The following is a 27094-nucleotide window of genomic DNA, read 5'->3' as shown; positions in this document are numbered from 1 at the left end:
GTTAAGCTGACTCTGAAGAAGTAGCAGGGAGTAGGTCACTGAGGGTCTTTGCAACACTGAGGAGTTTGTGCTTTGTGCTGATGAGGATGGGAACCATCATAATTTAAAGGGCTTAGATAGGAAGTGATATGGCCAAACTTGTGAGTTATGGAGATGGTTGAGAATGTGAAGTGTCCAGTTTGCACAGGTCCAGCAACAAAACGTAATGCTTAAACTGAAGAAAGAACAAAGGCAAAGAAAGAAAATTCACTGCAAGCTCATTGGTGGCATCAACAGGTCTTGGTGTCTATTGGGTGAGAGAGGTATAGGAGATGGGGAGTCCAATGAACCGCACCAGCTGGATTCTAGCCTCTGCTCTCTCTGCCACCCTCTGTGTGCTGACCCTCTCAAATCTCAGTGCAACCACCCCTCTGGGATTATGCCTGCCCGGGACTCCTGCAGACATGCCCCATCTACTGTACCGAACTGCCTCATATGCTATCACCAAATCCAAATTCTCCAACTTATTAAGTGTCCTCTCTGGATGGGCCTATGCAGCCCTGAGCAGGCCCCTTTCCTGAGCCCCATCCACTCCCTCTAGCTTGCTTCAGCCTCTTCACTGAGCAGAGCCACATCTTGCAGCTCTAACACAGCCGACTCCACCCTCCACCCCCCTGCATCCCCACACAAAGCGAAAAAAGAAGGCTAAGATGGTAGATTCAAACTCTCTTGACAGCTAGGAACAATGGAGCTGAACCAACAAGATGAAATTTAGCAGAGATAAATGTCAAGTTCTACATATTGAGCCCAGGAATCAATCTCAGGGACAGGATAGGGAGAGCTGATTTGCAGTAATGATAAGGAAACATCCAGGGGGAGTGGCTGAGTGTAGTTGACCAAAAGCCGAACAGTCCCCAAGTGTGAGGCAGCAGCTGGATAAAATTTTAAAAAGTATTAGCACAGTTCAAGGTGGAATCCACAGTAGAGTGTCCAGGTAAAGACAGGTAGAGCCATCTGACAGGTAGTCAGTGCTGTTTAAACCCCAGCTGAAGCAGGGGTTTAACTGCCATCCATAGAAATGCCCAGGACAGCAGAAGGAGATGAGTATCTAGAAGCAATTATGAAGACTGGTAGGGAGAGAAGATGCAGAGATGGTTGTCAGGATATGGTACTCAGTTCATGTAAACTTCCATTATCATTATTTTCCTTTCTTTAGTTGCTCAGGTCCTACGGCATTAGCCTGAGACCAAAGATCTGCTATTTGGGAGGCACAAATATCCCCTCCCAAGCTCCATGGGCATTTCCTTCACTGCCCTGGCCCCATGGTCCTGATGGGGGTGGGGGATGGGGGGTGGGGCTGATGTGTCTACCACAGCATCCTCCTCTCTCGAACTCTCTGAGCTCGGAGGTCAATGTGGTGGGTCTGGTAGAATTTCTTTCCTCATCTTCATCTTGGAATGTGGGATTAGAGGTCTTCAGGGATGAACCCTCTACTGTACCCTTGAAGAAACTGGGGTTCAGAAAAGGATGGTGACTTTCTCAAGGTCACAGAGCTCTTTGGTGGTAGAGCTGGGTGAGAGTTACTGTCACTCCAGTTCCCTCTCTGAAAGCCTTCTGGTCTTGTTCCTCCTAACTCAACCATTCACTGACCTCCAAGGGGTATTGATGAAGGAGAAGAGGTAGGAGGGGAAGCGGGGGCTGGGAGGAGAGGCAGAGGAGGAGGAGGAGGAAGAGGAGGAGGTGGCAGCCATGGCAGGATATTCAGGCAGGCTCCTGGGGCCAGCAGCAGAGCACACAAGATCAAGAGAAGGCTGGACCCAAGGGCTCTGTCTTTTATCAACAGCATTGCTTTTGTTGCTTGAGTGAAGGGAGCAAACACCTTGGCCAATATTCCTGGGGAGCCCTGGCTTCCAGGAAAAGCCTCTGATCCACCCACTCACTGCTGCCTGCAGAATGAGATAGGACCAGCCTGGGCTCAAGAGAAGCTGAACCTTCCCTGCGGTGATTCCAGCAGCAGCAGCGGCAGTGACAGCAGCCCCAGGCCAGGCATTAAATAGAGGAGGTGAAGTTTGGCCTTAATGACCTCACTTAGCTTCTCATCACGATTTTTGGTTTCAAAATGCCAGTGGTTCAACCATCATCATCACCAGGGCTTTCTCCTCCCCAGCCCCCTCCCCCACACCGCACACTACGGGGCACAGACTTCATAAACACTTCCGAGTCCTTAGCCTTCCCGACCCTTCCAATTACCTGGCGAGGCTGCCTGTGGGAAGCCAAGGCCCTGGGAGGCTTCATGACTTGCTGAGCTCAAGCTGGGTCCCGACGACTCAGGAGGTCTTATTGGTTTGACTTCCCCAAGAAAGCAATATTTCTTAAATGTGTCTTCCTTGGGTTATAAAGTAAGTACATAGCTGTGCTGCAATTTTCCATTTTAACAATTCTAGGGTGAGAGACTCACTTCAGAGCTACAAAATAACCAGAGTGATGTGTAGAACCTGGAACACAAGCAGACAGAAAGTCGATCTGCAGTGACTCTACTTATATGACCAGGGAACTAAAAAAAAAAAAAAAAAATCATAGAAGAAAATCAAGAATTAAGGCTAGCCCATTTTAGAGATGTGAGTACTGGGACCCTGAAAATAACTAAAATAAAGAGGTGATGTCATGGGAGCAGAGAGCTGCTCAGAGACATGGTTGGGATTATTACTTGGATCTCTGAGTTCCCGTCATGCTGTGAGCCTGGATCCTGGTCCTCTCAGGTCACGGACTGAAAGCATTCAGGAACCTGTCAGCTACAATCCACCATTCTCCTGGAAGCACTGAAGTGCTCGCCAATTGTCTGTGCCCTCTATATGAAGTTTGGAAAGCATCTTTGTTCCAAACTAGCCAACAGCTCTGCTGGATCTTGAGGTTACTATGTCACTGTACACATACCTTAGAGATCCGTGAGAAGCTGGGCATCTCCGGGTTCCACCCCTGCCCAGGTGTCCAGGGAGCCTGGGTTGTCTGTGTACCCCCAGGGCGCTGGTGCTCAGCAGAGGAGGAACACCTACCTGATACTCAACTCCCTCTCTGGAATAACATCCCTTGTTCTTGCCACCATGCCAGTGCTCAGGCATTAGGACCTGTGCTCTACCACCCTCTTTTGTTACGGCTTTTGTGTCCACATAATGTCATCTTCTTGTCCCTTAAACTCATAGCCCTCTCTTGGTCATCATCTTTGGACACGCCCACTCTTTTCATCTCCAGGTTGGGTCAACCTCTCTAAAGACACCTCCTCCAATGTTTCAGTCAACTTTTTCACTGCTATGACTAAAAAATCTGACCAGAACAATTGTGGAGGAGGAAAAGTTTACTTGAAGGCTCACAGTTTCAGAGGTCTTGGTCCACAGAAGGTTGGCTCCATTCCTCAGGGCTCAAGGTAAGGCAGAACATCATGGTGGAAGAATGTGGCAGAGGGAAGCAGCTGTATCATCAGGAAGCAGAGAGAGAGAGAGTCTCCAGTCTCCAGAAACAAAATATGTACCCCAAAGCCACACCCCAATTCCAATGTCCTCCAGCCACCCCCACCACTTCAATTAATCCCCCTAGGGATTAATTCACTGATTGGGTTAAGACTCTTAAAACCCAATCATTTCTCCTCTGAACCTCCCTGCATTGTCTCACACCCAAACCATAACATCCAACCTCACACTCCCCATTCATCTGCTTAAACAGACATGGCCATTGAACAGGTAAGCGCTCAGGTCCAGTCTTGCCCAGTGTTGATTCCCTGTCCTCGACTCCCTGAACCTCTCCCCAGTGCCACAACTACACAGATGAACACTAAGACTGGCCTTTAAAATACAGGTTCTGAGGGAGTCATTGTTTAGGGTGGCCCTTGACAGAACGGGAGACAAATGAATTTGGAGAGCACTGGATTAAACCGCACAGCATCCTTTAGCAGGACTTTGAGAGCCTCTACTTGCTGATACACAGTGTGCCTTCCAAGCAAGTAATATTGAATGGTGTCTCCAACACAGATTGGACCTTGGTAAGGACCAAGGTTTTCTTGAAATACATTTTAGGAGACATTTAGTAACCCCTCCCTGGACACTAACACTGACAACTTTTGTCATTACCATCATTACCACTTATTTGCTGTGTGACTTCAAACAAGTCACTTTCCTTTACTGGGCCTTAGTTTCTTTATTATAAATATCAGTAAGGTAGGGGTTGGGCAAGATGATCCCTGGAGCCCCCCTCTGGTGCTGGCATTATCCAATTCTTTCATCAGTGTTTTCTGACGGGGCTGCATCCTGGTGCTTGGGCAGCAGAAGTGGTATAGATGGACAACAGCATGGACCTGGCAAGCCTCCAGTATAATGAGAAACCATGGGTAGTTAGTGAGTGGCAGGGAGAACTTTTAGGTGTGGGAAATTATTCTTATTTAAACCACATCACAACACCTGAAAGCATATTGAATTCCCAAGGATTGACAGTGGCTTGTAACTCAGTGGCACACCAGCCTTGCTGGGCTTGTGCGACCAGCAAAATTCCATGGGGGACCCAGGCACCACCAAAAGTTCCTGAAGATGGGGCACCAGTGTGACCGAGCTGAGGCATCTTGCATCTCTGGGTTCCCACCATGCCAGGATCCTGGACCAGGGTCAGTAACCAAATCACCTGCAGGTCACTAAAATTACAGAAACAACTAAATTAGGAAAATGTGGGACTCTGAGAGAGCATTGTGGGGGTAACTACCAACACATTCATACGCCACAGGGGCCACTGTGCCAGTGGAATTTTGAGACCTTTTCCAACGCTGAACTTCCAGAATTCCTTCAACTGTCTCCGTGTGTGGTTCGCTCTCCTAGAAACAGAAAACAAGGATGAAGGAAACTCACTCCCTTCCTGGAATCCCTGTGTGTGTGTGTGTGTGTGTGTGTGTGTGTGTGTGTGTGTGTGGTGGTGGGATATGAACCCAGGGGCACTGTACCACTGAGCTATATCCCCGCCCTTTTTGTATTTTATTTTGAGATCGAGTCTTGCTAAGCCGTCCAGGCTGAACTTTCAATCCCCTGCCTAGCTGGGATTACAAGTGTGCAACTGTACTAAGTTGAAATCTCCTTTTAAAAAATTAAACTATATAAATCAAAATTCTTCCTATGACAAGTTAAAAAAATAACTCACTCAAAATGGCTTCAAGTCTGAGTAAGTTTCTTGGTTCATGGGATTCATACGGTAGAAGTGGAGAGAGCTTTGGGCATGACGGTGTCGACTGTGCAAATGCCATCATGGGCCCAGGGTCTTCCTCCCCGACCCTCAGCAGGGCTTCCTCTCTCAGAAGGGCTCTTATTGGTGGTGACAAAAATGGCAGCAGCAGCGGCTCCAACTCCAGGTGCAACCCAACAGGAAGCAGCCAAGTATACCACAGACGGGACCCATAAGAATGGTTAAATGTGGCTGTGCTGGAACCAGCTTCCATCTCCTGCCGCCCCAGGTCCCATCAGTACCACCACAAGTATGCATTTCACAGGGTTGCTGGGGAAAACATACCGCGAAGATGTCATTTGTCTCACTGTTCTGGAGGCTGGTAGTCCAAGCTCAAGGTGTTAAGAGGTCCTTCTGAGGGCTGGAGGAAGACCCTGCTCCATGCCTCTCTTCCTGGAATGGAGACACACAACCCTCATCTCCACCATGCCATTCTCCTGGGCCTGTGAGTCTGTCTCTTCATAAGGTGTCATTCATAAGGACCAATGCTGTTGGATGAGGGGCCTGCCATACTCCAGTATGACCTTATCCAAACGAAAAGTATCTACAATGACCCTTTTCCAAATAAGATCACTCTCTGAGGTACAGTGGGGTGGGACTTCAACCAGTGAGTCTGGGGTGGGGTGCCCATTAAACCCATAACAGGAGGAGAATAGGTTCTGCTAAGTGACTTTTATGTGAATCTTGTGCTTCATCTGGAGCTTGTCTCTGAATTCCCTCCTGGACCACAAGGACCAAGAATAGACAAGAGGTAGCTAGCCCCACCCCAACTCCCCAAAAGGAGAAGAAAATGGGCTGTAGCTAGAAGAAGGAGCTGTGGACTCTGGAGAGACAAACCACACGTGCCCACTGTCTATGTTGACTTGGGGTTTTAACAGGTGCAGCCCCCAGTGGCCTCAGCAATGTACCTGTCCTTCCCTTTCCCTGTTCCTAGTCCTCCAGGAAGTTCCGTGAACACGGATTCAATCAAACCATGTACTTGCTTTGGTTGTAATGTCTCTCCTGCCAGGAATAATTTTTTCCCACTTCTCTGCTTAACAAGCTCCTTGCACATCCTCTCAAACCTCGTCCAATGTTGTCCCCTGCATACGGTCTCCCCAAGGCCATGGCGCACACCCACTCCTCTCTTTGCTCTGTGACGGTTGGAAGAGCCTCCGTTACAGCACTTCACATTACTATTCCCATTTCCACGGACTGTGAGCCCAGCAGGGGCGGGTTCTGTGCCTTCCACCCCCAGCCCAGAGTGCAGCCCAGGGCCCAGACCAGGGCATGGGCCCCATGAAGCCCTGCCTGAGTGGCTCCATGAGGACAAGACTGGCCCTCCCCCCTCTTCCCCTGGGCTGCTTTTTTTTTGTGAAAATGCCTGTCCAGTCCTGGCCTCACCGCTGTCCTCCCACCCAGGTCAGTGCTTCCAGACAGGCCTCGCTGCCTCCTGAATAGTCTCTCCGGGCATTGCACATCACTCCCAAGAGCCTCTGAGCTCCTCCTGGTGCCCTGCCCATGGCAGCTGGGCTCCATGCTGGGTTTCTCCCTCTGTGGTTCTGAACTGGTTTGATGCGCAGCTCTCTGGGGACAAGGCCGCCTGTGCTGCCGAGTCCTCTCACACTCAACAGCCAGCTTGGCAATACGACATAGGAGTTTCCTGTGCAGCACCCCATTCCGGAGGCAGGGACCTCAGATCCTATGGGCTCCACAGAGGGGAACATGCACTGACACAGGGGTTCAATGACTGTGAGTGCATTATTTGTCTCTGTGCCTCAGTTTCCTCATCTGAAAAATGGAGGTGATTCAGTCCCCTAAAGCACCAGAAGTACATTATGAACCAAAGGCACTCTGTTCACATCATTCTCAGTCTCCCTAGGTATCATACCCTCTGCTCAGTGAGAACTGTTTATGGGATTTAACCTCCCTGAGGAACTTAGGCTACAGCCCCTTACTCTACTAGGATTGCTTATTTTGTGTCTTTAGTTCAGAGAATGCTAGAAGATCCTGCGGAGAAGTGCCTGTGCTTGACCTTAGAGTGGTTTTCTCTAACTAGCTGTGTGTCCTTGAGCAAATGACTTAACCTTCCTGAGCTTTTATCTGCAAAAAGGAGTTGGAGATCCTTTCCTTAGGGCTGTGGTGAGGCCATGTGGATTGTGGTTTGAGAACTATGCGACAGGCCATGCAGTATGGCCCCAAATTGTCCTGTTTGTTCACTCCCCCAACCCTGAAGCCAGACAGCCTCCACGGAAGGAGAGTAGAGAGCATTTTAGATAAGAGTCAGACTCCTCTGTGGGCTTTCTGCTACTTCAGGGCACTAATGAATCTCAGGGAAGTCTGTTTTCACTGATTGTTTTCCAGGCCTGTCCTTAGAGGTCCTTCAAACTTCCCCTCAGGGCCCTTCTTCTGACCTCCTATTCTCAAAAAAATGAGAAAAACAAGGTGGATCAAGAAAATTGCCTGCTATTTATATGTCCCAAGGTGACCTCCACATGGAGTAAGTTAAAGGGGACAGCTGGTTGAAAGAAGCCTTTGGGCTATTTCTCCAAATGCCCATCTGGATACCATAGGGGTGAGGGCCTTCCTGGGTCCTGACCAAGAACCGGAGTGAGGGCAGTTTAGGAAGGCCAGGGAGCCAGGTCATTCATTTGTTCATTCATTCATTCACTCAGCATGTATTTAGAGTGTCCATGCGGGCCACACAGAGTGTTGGGGACACAGTGAGAACAAACAGACAAGGTTCCACTTCCAGGAAGCTCACAGACTCTCAAGAGAAGCAACATTCTTAAAAATCCACAATAACTACAACTTCACCTGAAATCATCCCCATGCTAAACCCATGTACGAAGCTGTTTGGAAGGTGAGGGCATTTGAATTTTCAGGGGATGGTTGGGAATTGCTAGTCGTCAAGTCTCCGAACTGTAACATTAGGTGTGGGCTGAGCCCTGCTGCATATCAGGGTGAGAATTAAAAGCAAGACCTGGTTCCTATCCTCATGAGCACCTCGTTCACCAAGGTAGACAGACTGCAGCATGACAGCGGCCCTGGCCCAAGTAAGCACAGGAACTGTGGAATTACGGAGAAGCTCCAGCAGGGCAAGGAAAGAAGTTCCTGGAGAAAATATTCTCTGAGCTGACCTTTGCCATCCTGTTCTTTGCCTCCATGTCCGGGAATCTGGTCGGTGCCCACTTCCTGTGTTTCCTAGACGTGTCCACAGCTTTCTATCCTACCTCCTTTCCCACCCTTTGGTCTAATCTCCACGATGCTGACAGCCATGTCTTTGCAAAGTCAACCAGGTGGAGTCACAGACCAGTCCAAAGTTCTACAAGTGATGCTTGTAGGAAGAGACCGGAATGTTCCTGAAATCTGACCCACATCCAGATTCCATTCTGTGGTTCCATTCACTCTTGGTCTCACTCTTCCCCACTCTCTGCCCTTGACAACTGACTTTCAGCCTCTCAAACGTTCTCTTACTTTGGTACATCCTGTTCTTGGCACTTGGAATGCTCCTTCCTGAACACTTTCAGTCCAACTAATTCACCCTGAGAAATCTGCTCAGTGTTACCTTCTCAGGGGTGGCCTTCCTCTCTGGTCCCTAAGACTGGGCAGTGATGCTGTGCTCCACTCTCACTTGGCTTTCTGGGTGTTTCCATCACAGCCCTCACTAAAATATACATAATGGATTCATGGGGTCTCCCCCACACTGTTAGCTTCATGAGGACAGGGACCAGATATGTCAGCTCTAGGCCAGGGCTAGATTCTTGATAGCCCATTAAAATAATAATAATAATAATAATAATAATAATAATGGGAGTTGATCATGGTAATTGTACATGGCTTCTCTGCCAAGAACCAGGGCCCATAATACATGTGGTCAGTGCTATTCAGATCAGGGCCCAAGACAGGGCAGCAGGCTGGGATTATCTACCCTCAGTACCCATAAAGATCCTTGGAACGTTTCAAAAGTTTGGATAGAAAGGCAGAGCCAGAACTGGGGTGCAGAGGGCAAGCCCAGAAGGCAGTCATTCTCAGGTACAGACCTTGCTCTTGGATGACCAAGACAGTGGATGCCTCCTTAAATTTTGCACCCTGAGCACCTCATTTGCTTCATGCAGTATGTCCAGAAATCAAAGCCTCATTCCAGAAGCCTTTAATCCAGTCCTCTTTTCTAGATGGTTCAGGTTTGAGAACCATTTTGCTAGAAAACTCCCAAGAAGACAGGAATGGAGAGAGAGACCTTGGGGCACAGTATGTCAAGGCCTTCTGGACCAGGAGCAGGCAGGGGGACTTCCTAGGAGTGATCAGGTGATGCCCTGGACACAGGTATCATTCATTTTCTATCTTCACATCCAACAAACAGAGCTAAAGTAAGCCAGCATGTTAACTAGGGAGAAAAGCTTCATCAAAAGAAACCCGGGTGCAGAACACTGAAAGTGGGCAGAATGGGCTGTCTGCTAATATTATATCTTTGCAGGACTGTTTCTAGGAAAACCCTGCCCTGTCCAGCTTTAAGACCCATCCACATAACTCCTACCTTGACATGACCTGGTGGTTCCAATCCAGTGGCTTCCCCAAGAACAGTGCAGTGTGCACATCGGTTGCATGCTGCTTCTCTGCCCCAGTGTTTTTCCAAGTGGCACTAGCTGCTCTTCTTTGCTCACTTCTTATGACCCTACCCCTGAGCATAGCCTCATTTCACTGACTCATCACAATGGTCATGTGAAGAAGGTCTTGTCATCCTCCTTTTACAGTGTGGGGAAATAGGCTTGGGAAGAAAATGACTTCACACAATGCCACTCTCTCTGAGTGTGCAGAATCATCAGGCCTGACTCCACAGTCTCCATCACTGTGGCAGCATTCCAGCCTTGGTGGAGAAGTCAAGGATGAACAGGTCCTCTTCAGAAGTCACTGTGCCTCCAGGGATAAAAGTGAAATTAAGCATGAGAAAAGACAGGGCCAAGCCCTTCTTACTGATTCCAAACAACGCAGGTGCTTGAAAGCTCATATTGGCATTTCTCAGATCTCCAAGACTGTTGGCTTGGGCTCCATGCTCCAGTGCCAGCTAGGGAAAGGCAGCAGGTGTCCAGTGAGTGAGACGAATGCTGGATGAGGAACCAGGAAGCTCATTCCTAGCCCCAGCTCTCCACTCCCTGGCCTGGCCATGGGATCCCACAAATCTTTCCTTTCAGAACCTCAGTTTCCCAAACTGAAATTACAAGAGAAAATTGAGTCAGGGAGGCCATAAGAGTCTCCCACCCATAAGAGGAAAGTCTTTATTCTAGTATTTTCTATAGTGGGTAGTCAGAGGTGACAGGAGAGCATTGTATAGGGTACATTTGTGTCAATGTTGTTGATACTATTGAGAAGGGCAATCCTCAATCCCAGAGCCACTGTCCTCCTTGAGTTTTCTGGGCTCTAAGTTCAGTTGACCTAGAACTGTTTCCCTATCTTCATGGGGAAGGCTAGCAGGCTCCCAGCAAGGCAGGGCAGACCCAGGCCTAGGACCCTCCCAGGCACAAAGCTAACATGGAAGCTTTACCAGAGCACTGATTAAGGAAAGGACCATAAAATAGAGAAAAACAGATGAAGAGAGGGAAAGAGAGAAAGAGAGAACATGGGGAGGAAAAGAGTTAAAGAAGAAAGGAAAATCTATGGGGGCTATTGAGGGTCAAAAAAATACGAGCAATCAAGTCTGTTTTCTGGTTCTGCTGTAGTTCTGCAAGAAAAGGGAAGTTATAATGATTAAACTGAATTGTCAATTTGATTGGATTAAGAGATGGCAATGATTAAGAGGTTTCTGGGTGTGTCAATGAGGGCGTATCTAGGAATGATTGGCGTGTGGGGTAGTGAACTGAAGTGGAGCCCCTCCCTAAGTGTGGGCAGCATCACCCAATAGAATGGTGGCTTAGATGGAATAAAACTTGGAAGAACAAGGAAGCAGATGCAGATACAAGCTCCACTCTTCTTGAACAGGTTCTTGCTTGCTGCTTTGATCGTCTGAGACTATCGGACTCTCGCTTCTTCACTCTTCCAAAGCGAACTCTGCCAGTGATTCTCCAGGTAGTTTCCAGAAACCTTGGTCTCAGGGTAGCACTGTTGATCTTTCTTGTTCTGGGGTTTCTGCCTCTTGGACTGCACAGCTACTGGTTCTTCCAGCTCTCTAGCTTGCAAACGACCGTTGTGGACTATCCAACTTCTGGTTGTGTAAGCCAATCTAATAAATCCCCTTTTTATAATCATACTTCCTGTTGATTCTGTTCCTCTAGAGAACCCTGACTAATGCAGAAGGCAACAGGGAAAGGGTGTGTGCCCAGATCATCTCTTATTATTTTCTGCTGCAACATATCACAAAATAAAATGCTTGAAGTGAAAGTTATCAGGGAACTATATTTTTAGATGCATGGCAAGAAGAACATGAAGTTCAAAGAAGGCTCTGTTGTCCTTTGAGAATGTACAACCCAGTGCAATTCAGGATAAAGATAAAGCCATTGGATGGTAAGCTCAGCCTTGGGTGTAGCTGGGACCAGAGCTGGGAGAAACCAGAACTCCCATTTGTTTACTGGTCCCAATGACTATACATTTTCCCAAATGCTTTACTATGCCTTTATGCCTCTGAAGTGCTTATTTAAAGAAGGCAGTAACTACTAAATTAGCAGATTGTTTTGTATTTCTATAATTGCTCATTTGGAAAACTGGGTCAATGAAAGCTCTGACATGAAAAGCCTAAGGTTCTAGAGAGATTCCAGCTGCCTGTGACTAAAGGGTGGGGCTTCAGGGGGACACTTGACCCACATCCACACTAAGAAGGGCTAAGAAGGGCACCAGGCAATTATCAGAGCAGCTCTGTCCCCTTCCACAAACCAACTGCCCCTACCTGAAATAGGTGACAATTGCAGCAAAGGGACTGCAGGTAGTTCTCTGCCACTTGTGTATATGAGTCCAGAAAATGCAGATGTGCATCAGTGGCCCCTGCACCTACCTCACCAGCAAGCTCCAGTCCAAAGCCCATGCTCTCCAGAATCCTTCCTAAGAAAAGCAGGAAGAAAACCTTCTGTGACTCAAAGCACTCTTCCTCTTAGGATCCTGACATCTCTATGATGGGACTCATCATTCTCATTTATTTAGTGAGGCTAAATACCTAGAGGAAGGCATCACACCTAGTATGTGGCAGTGCCAGGACTCAACACACAATATGTCAAATGGGAACAATGTCGTACTCCCCTCATGGAAGTGCTGTGCAGGTTGAATGAGTTTCAGGATATAAAGCTCTTGGGCCCAATGCTCACTTCATATATGTTATTATTACATGATCAGCATTGCAACTCCAAGCAAGGCCCTCTTTGATCAAGAGACCCACTACTAATGGCAAACACCAAATGGTTAAAGGAATTGGAAATATTTAGGTTGCAAGAAGAAGACTATAGGGAGGCAGGATCTTAATCCTTAAATATCCAAAATGCTGCTACAAAAACACTGTTCAGACTTGCTCAGCCCTTTCCTGGAAAGCAAAATTAGGATCAAGAACAGAAAATATATATAATACTTAAATATTTCTAATAAACAAACATTTCTGATGCACTGTACACAGGTTTGTGCTCCTCTTGCCTTTGCCCCATAGCAGAGCAGGGTTACCATGGCAGAGATGCTAGAGGAGGTTGAAGCACCAGAAAAGTACCATCTAGCCTCTAGTTTCAAGTCATTCTTCCCAAAGAGGAACTGTCCATCAGCCACTGGTAGTGATGAGATCTTTTGGCCAGTAGCACCAAGCCACTGGGGCTTAGCCTCTCAGAAAAATTCGGCTTCTTCCAGGATCCAAATTACTATGTCGATGAAAGTAATTGCATATGTTCCTAATGCCACAATTAAAGAAACTCATTGGCAAGCAGTGTTCAGCAAAAATCCATTTTTAGAGTTTTTCCTTTTTTATTAGTCGTTTGCCCATAGAAATAGTCCATACATGCAGTAAATCAGAAGCTAATATGCGGAAAGTTTCTGAGGAGCCAGAGGATGTGGAAAAAATGGGAACGAATTGTAGGCAGGGACAATTGTAAGACCAAAGGCAGAGATTCACAAATCCTCTTGACAAGCAGCCCTTGCGCCTGGGCATCTGGCATTGTACTAGATCCAAGAAGAGGGGTCCTGTGATGGATCATTCCCTTCCCCATGACTGTGGGTATGTTGTTCCATGAAACCCACTGGGTGGTTCACTAAGAGATCTATTCTGGATGCTTGGTGCCTTTAAAGGTATGAGAAATGCAAGTGAGAGATGAATATGGAAACAAGAGGATGTAGAACTATTGCATAGAGTGGGGTTGGCAGAGAAGGACTAAAAGAAAGGAAGAGGAAACCAATCTGAAGTCAAGGAGGAAGGGGAATGAGGGACATGCAAGGCCATTCAAGTCCAGGGGTAAAGAACAACCTCCAGCGAACTAAGAAAGAAGATTCCTTAGAACAGAATTCCAAAGAGATTCTGAATCTATGTGGAGATATCAGTTGGCCAAGCTTTAGGAAGTTTCATTCCCAAAATAGGACCAAGGTAAACACATCATAGGAACAGGATTTTCACCCTCCCTGGCAATCATGTCAGATGATTTGACTTAAGATTCCATGTGGGAAAAATCTTTACAGATTATTCAAGCCAGCAAATATGTCTGACCACATGAAAAGTGCTGAGGTAAAGTCAAGGCCACTCAACAAAGCATGGCGCAGCAATTAATTATTGTAACTAACCAGACTTCCAGTATTACATGCTCTAAATCAAAGGTTAGCAAGCTGTTTCTGCCAAGAACCAGATAGTAAATACTTTTGGCTTTACAGGTCATACAATCTCTATTTCAAATACTTGATTTTGTCATACATGATGAAAGTAGCCATAGATGGTGTGTAAATGAATGGGTATGAATGACTGTGTTACAATAAAACTTTATTTATAAAAAGACAGTAGACCAGATTTGTTTTTTTCTAAATGAAAGTAGCAAAAAACAAAAATTATATATTCATATATGAAAGCAAATGGTCCAGAAAGAAATATTCAAATACAGAATGGGTAGTGGAGGTAGGATTGTAGAATTGGATGGGATTACTTTATTATTTTAAAGGAAAGCCACAACTCTGTGGATACCTAAATAAGGACTAACACAGACCCTCCAAAAATGTGGCATAGTTGGACCCAAATTCTCATACCTCAAACATGACACAATCCTGGAGTATTCTCAGTGAATGTTTGGTAAGTGAAATTCCAGAAGGCTAACACAGTGCTTTGTCGACCCCAGTAAAACGTTTGATCTGGGAGGCCATTTTTGTCTGCAGGTGGAGCAAATCCAATTTTAGCAGGATTCTGCATCTAAATAATTGTCTCCTTCAGCTGAGATGTCCTGAAGACTGGGCGCTGGGAAACCATGGCAGTTCTAGAGCCAATGAGCTAACTTACATGGAGGCTGGGGTCATGGACTTCAATAAAGATGTCCAAGGAGTTAATGGGGCAGAACAGAGGATCTTCTTTCTGATCTGGTTTGGGGCATTGGCTTTGGGATCAAACAGACCTGGCCTTGACTCCTGGCTCCTCTGTTGACCAGTTATGTACCTTTGAGACACAGCTTTTCACTTCTTTGAGCCTCAGTTTTTATGTTTGTATAATGGAGACACTAATGCCCACCCCAAAGTGTTGTCATTAGCAATAATGAGATTATGTGTATAATGCTCTCAGAACAGAATCTGTCTCGTAGAAAGCTCTTAGTAGTAGTGGTTTTTGATAAGACAGGGGCAGAAGCAGAGTTCAGAGACATAAAGTGAATCATACCAACAAAGAGGCCCACACCCCAGGTCAGTCAGTATCAGCCAGGATGACATCCTGAACAACTGTGCCATCAGGAATGGTATAAATCTTTTTTTATTTTTTTTTTTAATTTTTACAGACTGCATTTTGATTCATTGTACACAAAGGGGGTACATCTTTTCATTTCTATGGTTGTGCACAATGTAGATTCATACCATTACCCTATGCACATGGGGTAATGATGTCTGTCTCATTCCACCATTTTTCATACACCCCCTCTCATTTCCCTGTACGTAATCTAAAGTTCCTTCATTCTTCTCTCCCCCCCACCCCCATTATATATTATCATCCACTTATTAGGGAAAACATTCAACCTTTGGTTTTGGGGGATTGGGATTGGCTTATTTCACTTAGCATAATATTCTCCAGTTCCATCCATTTTTCTGCAAATGCCATAATATCATTATTCTTTATGGATGAATAATATTCTATTGTGTGTGTGTGTGTGTGTGTGTGTGTGTGTGTGTACATACACAGTTTCTTTATCCATTCATCTATTGAAGGGCATCTAGGTTGGTTCCACAATCTAGCTATTGTGAATTGAGCTCCTATAAACATTGATGTGGCTGTGTTATTGTAGTTTGCTGATTTTAAGTTCTTTGGGTATAAACCGAGGAGTGAGATAACTGGGTCAAAAGGTGGGTCCATTCCAAGTTTTCTGAGGATTCTCCACACTGCTGCACCAATTTGCAACTCCACCAACAATGTAAAAGTGTTCCTTTCCCCCCACATCCACGCCAACGTCTATTATTGTTTGTGTTCTTGATAATAGCCATTCTAATTGGAGTAAGATGAAATCTTAGAGTTGTTTTAATTTGCATTTCTCTTATTACTAGAGATGTTGAACACTTTTTCATATATTTATTAATCTCCTGTATATCTTCTTTTGTAAAGTGTCTGTCTAGTTCCTTGGTCTCTTTTGAGACTGAAGGGCAGGGACTCTGTATACAGAAGGTTGAGAACACAGTGGCCAAAGGGATCATGTAATCAGGCAAGGGTGGGGACTGTGACCACAGTTGCCCAGGTCAGACAAGTGGATGAACTTCTTAGACTAATCAGCAAAGAGTCTTGTTATGGTTTAGATATGAAGTGTCCCCCGAAAGCTCACGTATGAGACGATGCAAGAAGGTTCAGAGAAGAAATGATTGGGTTGTGAGAGTCTTAACCCAATCAGTGATTTAATCCCCTAATAGGGACAAACAGTGGTAACTGAAGTGGCTAAAGGAGGAGGGATTGGGCATGACTTTGGGTATATATTTGTATTTGGCCAGTGGAGTCTCTCTCTGCTTCCTGATAATACAAGCTGCTTCCTTCTGCCACACTCTTCCACCATGATGTTCTTCCTCACCTTGAGCCCTGAGGAATGGGGCCAACCTTCTATGGACTAAGACCTCTGAAGCCATGAGCTCTCAAATAAACTTTTCCTCCTTTAAAGTTATCCTGGTCAGATCTTTTAGTCCCAGCAGCGAGAAAAGCTGACTAAAACAAGCATTCAGGAGTTCAGCGTCAGCTCTGACAAGAATGCACATCAGAAAGAACAACTCCATGCCAAGCTCACATTATCATGGGCTTATCTCTAGGACTGAGAAAGCAAGGCTGGAAGGCCCAGGACATTCACTCTGAGGAGGAATGGTACCCAGAACTCCTTCCTGTGGGTAGGTGGGGCTAGCCTGAGCTAAAGGCTCAGGGTCTGGCAGGAGTTGAGTTTTAGGGATATAGTGGGGTTATGCAAGAATTCTTGGGCTGGGGATATAGCTCAGTTGGTAGAGTGCTTGCTTTGCAAGCACAAGGCCCTGGGTTCAATCCTCAGCACTGCAAAAAAAAAAAAAAAAAAAAAAAAAAAAAAGAATTCTTTATGATGATCTTTTGCCATATCCTGAGATTGATTAAGATGGTAGCATTATGTGCATTTTATCATAATGAGAAATAAAACCAAAATCCACCTACACCTACATATTCACCGAATGCAAGCAAAAGAACACAAGTACCAAAATAAACGTGTTTTAAGGTTTGCAGATAAAATGCATTAAAAGTAAATACATTTCTGAACTTAAAAAAAACTGCTTTTTGAATATCATAGAGGTGACTGTGATGCAAATGGGAATAATGAACAGTATGCACACTGAGGTTTGCAGGGTACTCTTGCCAAGTTAGTCAAGTGGAAGAGAAGAAGTGAGTTCCCCAAGACTAGTGGCGAGCCTGTGGAAGGTGTGGAGGTGAGGAAGGCCATACTAGAGGCCAGTCCCTCTGGAACAGAGCCATGGCAGGGAGGCACGATGGTACAGACAAGGGCTCCTAGGGTTGCCTCTGCCTCTGACATTGTCAAGCAACACCTGACTCTGTAACTCACAGTTAAGCTCCACAGAGAAATAGATGCATTTTCCCATTTATTGCTCGCAACCCTATGGGAGCTGCTGTTATTGTCCCCGTTTTACAAATGAGGAGGCCAGAGTTTAGAGAAGTCATATCACCTGCATTAGGTCACATGGCTCATAAATGGAAGACCCCGGATTGAAATCAGGTTCTCTGACTCCAAAACCAATATGATCTTAGACAGATTTCCTAACCTCTCTGAGCCCTGGCTTTTTGAAAATGTTTTTATTGTGCATTATAGCCATACATAGTAGTGAAGTTGATTTTGACACTTCCATACATGCATACAATATAATTTGCTCCATAACCTCCACTGTTCTCCCCCTCCTCCGCTTCCTCTACTCTTCTGGTCATCCTTTTATTTATTTTTTGCTTTTTTTTTTTTTTAATTGGTGCTTTAGAAATAAACATAAAGGTGGAATTCACTGGGATGTATTCACATATGTCTACAGCATGATTTGGTCCCCTTCATTCCACAGTCCCTCCCTTTTCCTGTTCCTCCTGCCTCCCCTTCAATCCCCTTCCTCTACTTCACTGATCTCCCTTCTGTTTTCGTGGGATCCCATTTTTCCCCCTTGTTTCATTTTAAATTCCACGAATGAAATAAAATGTCCAACCTTTGAATTTGAGTCCGGGAGCCCTGGTTGTATCAGGATCCATCGCAGGTCCCTCCTAGCTCGGGCTTTCCTGGTCACCTGGCTGGTCGACATCAGCAGGTGCCAAGGGAAAGGCGATCACTGGAGGGCTTGGATGCCCAGCGGAGGGTCCTAAACTTCACATTACAGCAAAAGGAAACCACTGCAGGTCCTGGTGCTTGGTTTTTGAGAACTCTCTTCTTGGCCCCAGGTAGAAATGAATTCTGCTTGGCCTGAAATACTTGTCAGGAAGTGGCTTTCAAAGGAAGCTTCACAAAATCACATCTGATGATTTTTGTAAAAATCTCATAGGAATAAGAAAAAAGAACCTGTTTCACTAGTGAAGGATGGTTTCAAAAGTTGGGTTTTCTGCACCCACATCTCCCTCCCACCACACCTCTGCCTAGAGCAGGGCTGTAACTGGGGGCTCAGGACACAGCACAGCCCCGCCCTCCTCCCTCAAGGGCCCCTCCTGGATTCAGGTGCTGAAGCTGACTAGTGGGGAGAGCTGGCTCTGGCAGCAGGGAGTGGGGAGGACAGTAGCAGCCTCCTCTCCACTCCTAGGCTACTGCTCAGGACACTGAAGAGTTGGTGGTGTCCAGGGCCCAAAGGTTAGCTGGGCCGCCCTTCAGGCTGTTTGTGCTTCTTCTGGTCCTATTACATATCAGGACATTCTTCCAAAGTACACTCTAATGAGATGTAAGTTGTCACCTTAGAGGGTGGGGTCATGGATATTCTCCCTACTCTGGTCCCTTCAGATAAAATTTCCAACAGAGACTGAAGTACCCTCTTTATCAGAATGTCAAAGAAGATTGACCCTTGAGGTCAGAGCCACAAACGAGATTTATCCACTCCTTTCAACCAGCTCCTGTGGAGCTCAAACCACCTGCTAGGTGCTGGAACAGGCTCCAGGAGCAGAGGCAGTTTCATGCCACAAGTTCAAGAACTCTAGTCAGACTGCCTGGATTCAAAGCTGACTCTCCCACAATGGTTGTGGGACCTTGCACAAGTTAGTTAACTTCTTGTACTGCGGTGATGGCATCTATGCTAAAATGGAGATCATGCAAATACCCACAACATAGAGTTAATATGAGCCAAGTCACTAAAACGCTACCTGGCAAGTACAAGCACTTGTCAGTGTCAGCTATTATTTTATGGCATCTGGGGCTTTCTGGATCTGGGTGAGGGAAGAAATGATGAAAGACATCCCAGGAGGCAGTGGACGGGTGGTCAGTATGAGCCAATGGGAGCTACAGCAAACCAGGAAGGGACAAAAGAGATGAGCATGGCCATCAGGTGAGGTGGCATCACTGCTGGGGTCAGGGTGGCAAGCAATTAAAAGGCACTGCACCTGGATGCAGTGACCTGCAGAGAGCAGGTCCAGTTCTGGAGCTTGACCTTGCCAAGCCAGAGCCAGGCATCTCAGTCATTTAATAGCAACCATGCTAACAGCATCTTCTCTCAAGGAAAAGTACCCTCTGTGCACCAGGCTTAGGGGCAGGCATGTCATGTGGAACGTTTTATTTAAGATCCAAAATATCCCCCACAATCCCAAGTTCTGTTGATCCTAATCTCATCTCCCAGAGGGCATGAGAGGCAAATTCCTTGGAATGATGAGGACCCTGGAGAGGCAGCAAAGGAGAGAACACTGGGGAGACTAGGCTCCATCTCGGAGAGCTTTGGGGAGCAGGCAGGGGGCTCAGACATCTTGCTGGCTCTAAAGAAAGATGAAATGACCTAAAGGAAAGGCATTTGTGTAAACCTCTCATCATTTATTGGTTTGAGGTGGGCACTTGGGCACTTGAAAGACACTGAAAAATACAGAGCATACTAATTGTATCCTCATGAAGAGGATAAAAGACAAGTTACAGAGCAGCGTGCCCAGTGAGCTTTACCACTGTGCTCAGCGACCCTCTCCCCACTGGCCCCCACAGGGGAGGGGCACCCCTGGGTTTCAGCCATACTTCTTACAAGCTCTTGTCTTTGCTATGCATGACCACGCATGAGAGAGTCTCCTGTGCTCCTTACGCAGACATTACCTCCCCTTGTACACTCAAGGTCAATTAGAAAGTGTGATGGACTGACCCATTCTTAGGAGTTGAGACTCTTCACCTTTTAGAACTGTGCCAATTGGATCTAAGATCAAATCCTGACCTTGTGGGAGTGGTCTTAGCCGAGATACGCTATAAATGCAAAATACACTCAAAATACTCCCTTTCCCCACCAAAAAAGAATGTAAAACATCTCAGTAAAAACTTTATATGATAACTTGCTCAAATGGTAACATTTTAAATATAATAGGTTGAATAAAATACATTACATTAAACTTGGTTTCACCTTTTAGTCTTCTTGGTTACTAGAACATGTAAAATGACCTCTATGGCTTGTGTTATGCTTCTCTGGGTCAGTGCTGCTGTAGAGGGGAGTGGATTTCAGTGGGAATTTCGCCAGCATGGCTCAAAGGAATGTCTCTAATGGGAGCACCCATTAGGATGCAGGATGCAGCTTTGAGATAGACCTTTCTGCATGCCTTGAATTGAGTCATATAACCTGCTGCTCCTTTTGCTTATGGATAAAATTAGTTTTGCCATATTAGTTTCCTATTGGTGCTATAAAAAATCGCCACAAATTTAATGATTTAAAATAATACAAACCCATTCTCATAGCTCAGGCTCAGGTCACCATTGCAAGACCTTTAATTCAAGCACACCTGCAAGGTCTCCTGTGTTATATAAAGTAATATGCACAGGTTCTGGGGAGTAGAATGTTGACATCTTGGGGCTACTACTTAGCTTACTGCATCTGCCTATGAATCATGACAGCATCTGACTCATAGGTCATAAACTGGAGCATGAACAGTCAAGAAACCATAACACCCTAATATAACCCTGGAAAAGGAAATAAAGAAATCATATAGTCTCCCTCCTGACTGCCAGACAATAAAATCCCTTAATCCCAATCCTTGTGCAAATGAAGCAACGGGGCCCAGAGAGGTTCAGTAATTTGCATGCGCACACCCAGCTACGAAGATCCCATGGTGGGAAGCGGGCTGGTTCTACCTGCTGCTGCAGAGCCCCAGTGGCTCAGGTGAGACTCTTCTGCCTCCATCCCTTCTCTTCAAACACAGCAACACTTTGTGACTTTGTCCGAGGACAGAGCCCACACTCGTAGACCATCTTCAGGTTGACGGCCCTCCAGCTCCTTTGGAAGCAGCCCAGATGTGTGACCGTATCAGGGGACCTATCAGGACAAGACTTGGGCAAAACTGCAATCAAAGGGGCAGTGGAAAACTGATTAAAAGCAGATGGTGGGCTTGATGGAGCCCACACCGAGCTTCGCTACATGCCAGGACTCGTGATGCTGGTTTTATTAATCAGCAATGGAAGGAGGTAACTTGGACTGGAGGTAGCAGGAGGTTGGGTGGATCTACATCATGTGGGGACACAGGAGGCCCACTCAGCAGTAGTTGTTCTTTTCTGACAGGTCTTTCTTCAGCCTAAAGCCTCCCTCCCTGCTCTTGCCTCTTTGCCATCTCTCCACAGTCCCCTGCCTTGTCTGTCTCTGTCTTTCCTCATCATTTATTTTTAGTCATGTCAGCAGACCATCCGAGGTTCACTGGGGAAGTGGAGTGAAGGAAAGCATCTTAAGGAACAAGGAGATTTGGTGGTGGTGTATTCCCACCATCTGTCCACTCTTGATTCTTGCCAGGCACATCCTGAACAGGTGTGTCCAAGGGAGGCTGGCAAGCAACCCTCTTAGGGCTGTGGGTCTCAAACTTAGAGACCAACCAAGGCTGGTGTACAGAGATTCGATGCTACTCTGTAACAGTGAGCAGCAGTGTCACCAGGGGATGCAGAGAGGGGTTAGAGAACAAGGACACAGCAGGGATTAGGAGTTAGAAGACCTGGGTTCAAACCCAAATCCAGTATCTATTCACTGTGTGACCTAGGGTCTTTGAAATTCCAACCCTCAGTCTCCTTGTCTGTGAAATGGAACTCACAGGGCTATTCCTGCCTCGTGGAGCCATGTTGGGGCAGACCCAAAGTGGCTGTAGTTAGGCTCCCTCCCCAAGACTGGAGGCAGTCTGTTATATTTTTAGTGTGTAGCCACTACACACTAAACTGGCTGTGTTACAGTTAGTCAAGGCCAGAAACACTCTGACCCACTCAAGGTCACAAACATTAACTTGTGAGCATCCCCCCTGCCCTATGTTACCTGTTGGCATATGCATTCTTTGTTTGACTTACCAGGGGTGAAATGAGCTAACGGGGGCAAAATGAGGACTGAAATGGAACTGGCTGGGAGCTAAAGCTGGAGGCTGTGGCCACCACTGAATTAAGTATGTCTATCACCCCAACTGCATCTGGCATCTTCTTCCACCTGCAGAACCCCAAATCTGTTCCTGGGTCAGAGTCCCTACATGACATTAAGAGAATCAGTTGGGAAAAATCAGTGCAGATACACTTTGTATGCCATAAAATACTTCTCAAGAACCTGAGATATTACTAAGCGTTGGCACAAGTTTGGAAATGCAAATCCAACCCTAGCATAAGATTAGGCCTGCCAGCAGAAGATCTGAAGCCCTTAGGGTTGAGTAAGGGTTGAAATCAAGTAAGTTAGGAACAAACTGATGGAGGGTCAAATAATAAAACAGAACAGCATGGCAAAACGTAAAGGTGAAAGAATAGAGCCATCCTCCAGTGGATGGGAGCACATGATACCCAACACCCGCCTCAGATGAGGCTTCAGAGCTTCTCATGGTCAGGCCCAGCAGGCTGAGTCTCAACAACCACATGGAAAGATTTTGGACATCATCCAGAGGACAACAGAGCCTCTGCTGAGTGACATGATCCAATTTGCCTTCATTTGAGAGATCCAGCTGGCTGGAGCATGGAGGAGTTTGCAGGAGGGAAAAGATAAGAGACCACAGCAGAGAGTTGAAGAGCTGGGTGGTCGTGGAATTCAGGAGAAGAGTCCAAGAGAGAAAGGCCAGCAGGGTCGACCACTGCCAAGACTATAGGTACTTTGAGGCATGCAAAGTGCTTAGCAGAGACAAGCTCATGGGGGACAGCCATTTCCTAGGCAGGGGACAGAGGAGTGAGCAGGAAACCATATAGTGGTGACAGGGTCCTAGGCCACTCCGTCAAGTGCAAGCTGCCAGCAGAGTAAGACACAGAGCTGGAGCCCGGGGGAAGGTGCACCCAGTCAAGAGGTTTTCGTTTTCATTTTAATGGTGAAGAAACCTTGAGCAGGTTCAAGGGCAATGAATCAATAGAGAGACAGAGGTCAAAGGCAGAGAGGAGAGAGATCAATCAACAAATATTTCTCAAAACCTGTTGTATGCTCAGTACTGTTTAAGGCACTGGAGACCCAGCAGAGGACAAAGATTGTGGACTTCGCCTTCTCATGAATGAATGATCGATGGCACAGCCTCCTCGTGGAGAGGGGAGACACAAGGATTCAGAGCACAGTTCGGCAAAGAGGAAGGAGGAAGGAAGTACCAGCATAGGTTCATCTGTAGGTGTTGGGCCAGGCTGCTGAGGGAGCTCCTGTCCCGTGATCTTTGTTTTCACTACAGAGTAGGGAAGGAGGTCATCTGCGGATACTCAGGTGGGAGGAGAGCAAGGGAAGTTTGGGGTCAGGTGTGAAGATTTGAACCAACCACTGTGAAGACTAGCAAGCATGAAAAGAAGAGGTGACCAAGGCAGCCCCAAACAGGCAGTGTTTCAGGCTTAGTAGCCATCAGAAATCATGAAGTCAAAAAGGGACACGCCTGCCCCAGTCCCCCGGGGCAACTCAGTAGAAGAGAAGATGGAAGGCGCTCAACTCATACATGGTAGGAATTTTACAGAACAGGCACAAGAGAGATGAAGATCTGGACAAGGAAATATTGGTGGCCGACATGATGAACTAGTGAAGTCATGGTCAGAAAGGGCAAGAATTAAAAACTGCGTTGACAGAGGACAGTGGTGAGGGTAATAACTAAGGGACTCAAAGGGTCAAAGAGACAACTCGGAATGAGAATCAAGCGAGGAGCTAGGAAGGAACAGAAGTGCATTGCAGCAGGGAGATGGAGGCGTGGGTGTTGAATGCAGCAGGGACACCCTTTCCTGGCCATGGCCGAGTCCCATCATCCTCATGTCAGGCCACCCTTCCAACCACACCTAACAGCACAATCACACTGGATTGCTTACCACACCCTCAGATGCCCAGAGCAGCCTCTAGCACTTTCTCTGCCTGGAATGACCTTCCTTGCACTCTGCCTGCCTGACTGCCACTCACCCTTATGACAAAGGATAGCTTCCCCTAGGAAGCCCTTCCTGACCATCCCTAACCTGCGATGCCATGGGCCTGAGCTGCTCCATTTGCTGGTCTCTCTCTCTCCTTTCCAAGTGTGAGGTGCTTGAGGACAGGGCCTGGTCATGTTATACAGGTGCCTGGTGTCTAGGATGCAGTGAGGACAGGGTAAGGACCTGATGAATGAGGGAGAGCATGCATCAGTGGACGCAAGCTCGCTCACCCTCTTAAGCCAGCCGTTATTTAAAGCACAGATTGCAGAAGGTTACGGCTAGGAGGAACTTAAGAGACATTCTAGCCCCATCCTTCAGTTAAAACATGAGGACATTGGGGCTCAGAGAGGAAAATATATTTGCATAAGTCCAATAGCCAGGCAGGGGAGGAGCCATGGCTGGAATCTTCTCTCACTGATTCAGTGCTGTTTCTACAGTGCAGCCTCCCAGAATATTTATATTGCCCTGAAATTTGAAACCTAAATATTTTGAAAAGCAAAGTCCTCATAGGGACTCTCAGATGTTCCTGCAAGAGTGTGAATGGACACATCGATCTGGAGACCAATTTGGCACTATTGCACACACAGACCCCACACACCCTGTGACCCGTTGAGTACAGTCATGAATCGCTTTATGAAGGGGGACCATTCCGAGCAATGCACCATCAAGTAATCTGTCATGTGTGAACATCGCGGAGTGTGTTTCCACAAACCTCCGTGGTGTAGCCTCCTGCACAGCTGGGCTTTGCAGTACAGCCTATTGCTTCCAGGCTGCAAACCTGTGTGGCAAGTTGCTTACAGAAAATACTATAGGCACTGGTAACACAAGGGTAAGTATTTGTGTGCCTCAGTATCTAAATCTACTACAGATACAGCAGAAAATATGGTACCAAAGATTTAGACCTCTAGAGAACACTTACCCATGAATGGAGCTGGCAGGACTGGGGTGAGAAGTGAGAGAGCCGTGGGTGAATGGGGAGTCTAGGATTCTCCTGAACAGCACCATAAGCTCCATAAACGCTTACACTTGGCTACGGTAAATTTATTTAAGCCTTTTTTCTTTCTTCAATAATAAGCAGACCACAGCTTATGATGATATTTTTACTTTATAAACTTTAAATTTTTAAAAGCTTTTTGATTCTTTAGTACTAACACTTGAGTTAAAATACAAACACATTGTAGAAAAAAATATTTTCTTTCTTTGTACCCTTATTTTATAAGCTATTTCTAGTTCTATTTTTTCTTTTTTTTTGGCTTTTAAATTTTTTTTATTAATTTTTAAATTTGTTCTAATTAGTTATACATGACAGTAAAATGCATTTATGCATTTTGATAAATCATACATAAATGGAGTATAATTTCTCATTTTTTTGATTGTACATATTGCAGGATCACATTGGTCATGCAGTCATATGTGCACGTGGGGTAATAATGTCTATTCCACTCTACTAACCTTTATTAAAAACTAAAACAAAGATACACACACTAGCCTGGGCCTATACAGGGTTAGGATCACCAGATCACTGTCTTTCACCTCCGTATCTCATGGCACTGGAAGGTCTACGGGGGCAATAGCAGGCACAGACCTGTCACCTTCCACGACAACAAGGCCTTCCTCTGAAATCCCTCCTGAAGGACCTGCTGAGGCTGTTTAACAGTGCACTTTTTTCATAAGGAGAAGTACACTCTAAAATAACAATAGAAAGTATAGCATTGTAATATAAATAGCAATACACAGTAAAAACATAGTGGTTTTTTATCCGGTATTACATACTGTATGTAATTATATCGCTGCACTTTTCTACACCTGAAGCACAGTAGGTTTGTTTACACTAGCATCACCATAAACACACCAGGACTGCATGTGCTATGACGTTCCCAGGCAATAAGAGGCTTTCATCTCAATCGTGATCTATGGGACCACTGTCATACATGTAATTCCTTGTTGAATAAAACACCATTATGCGTGTGTGTGTGTGTGTGTGTGTGTGTGTGTGTGTGTGTGTTTTCATATGAGCTCAAAGATTTTTTTTTTTTTTTTTTTTTTTTTTGGGCACCAGGGATTTAACCCAGGGGCTCTTAACCACTGGGTCACATCCCCAGCCCTTTTTCTTTTTATTTAAAGTCAGTGTCTCACTAATTTGTTTAGGGCTTCAATAAGTTGCTGAGGCTGGCTTTGAATTTGCAGTCCTCCTGCCTCAGCCTTCTGAGTTGCTAAGATTACAGCAGCCTCTTCTTTCCCTAGAACATTACGTGGCTATGAACAGTCATACTGTTAGTCTGGGCAACAGAGGAGATGCAATGAGACTTGGTAGATACTATGATTTGGGTACCTATGAAATCTCAGTGAAAGCTACTCTTTTGAAGTCAAGAGTGGGCCAGACATCATTACTTGACCCCCATCATTATAGTGAGCCAGTAAAATCTCTTAAGACTATGCACAACCAACAGAGCCAACACAGGAAAACACTCATATATGCCAAATGCAAAATACATACTATAAAAGTATGTATGTACATATATATATATAAAATGATAATTATATACATTTTTAAGGCAGAGATCTCTTTCAAAAGTGTAAAAACATAAAGAGGTGAACACTCATTAACTTCAAAATACTATTCCAAGGAAGGGAAGAAATACAACAGATGCTTCCATTGTGTCTGTGATGCTTTATTTCTTTTAAAAAAAAAATAGCTCTGTAAAAGATACAGCAAAATGTCAACATTTCTTGAATACAGGTGGTGG

At 45.9% G+C, this 27094-nt stretch overlaps 1 long non-coding RNA gene across 1 annotated transcript in view; it reads right to left on the bottom strand.

The window, feature by feature from the left end:
- Positions 1-26463, bottom strand: part of LOC306657271 — a 190266-nt gene extending 163803 nt beyond the window's left edge. Inside the window, exon 1 of the long non-coding RNA XR_013762748.1 lies at positions 26404-26463. This is a non-coding gene — a long non-coding RNA (uncharacterized lncRNA). The remainder of the gene's footprint in view (positions 1-26403) is intronic.
- Positions 26464-27094: the final 631 nt, after the last annotated feature.

The sequence above is a fragment of the Sciurus vulgaris genome (genome assembly GCF_902686455.1).
Source record: "Sciurus vulgaris genome assembly, chromosome: 3".
Lineage (NCBI taxonomy): Eukaryota > Metazoa > Chordata > Mammalia > Rodentia > Sciuridae > Sciurus > Sciurus vulgaris.
This window is presented reverse-complemented; position numbering and strand designations above follow the sequence as displayed.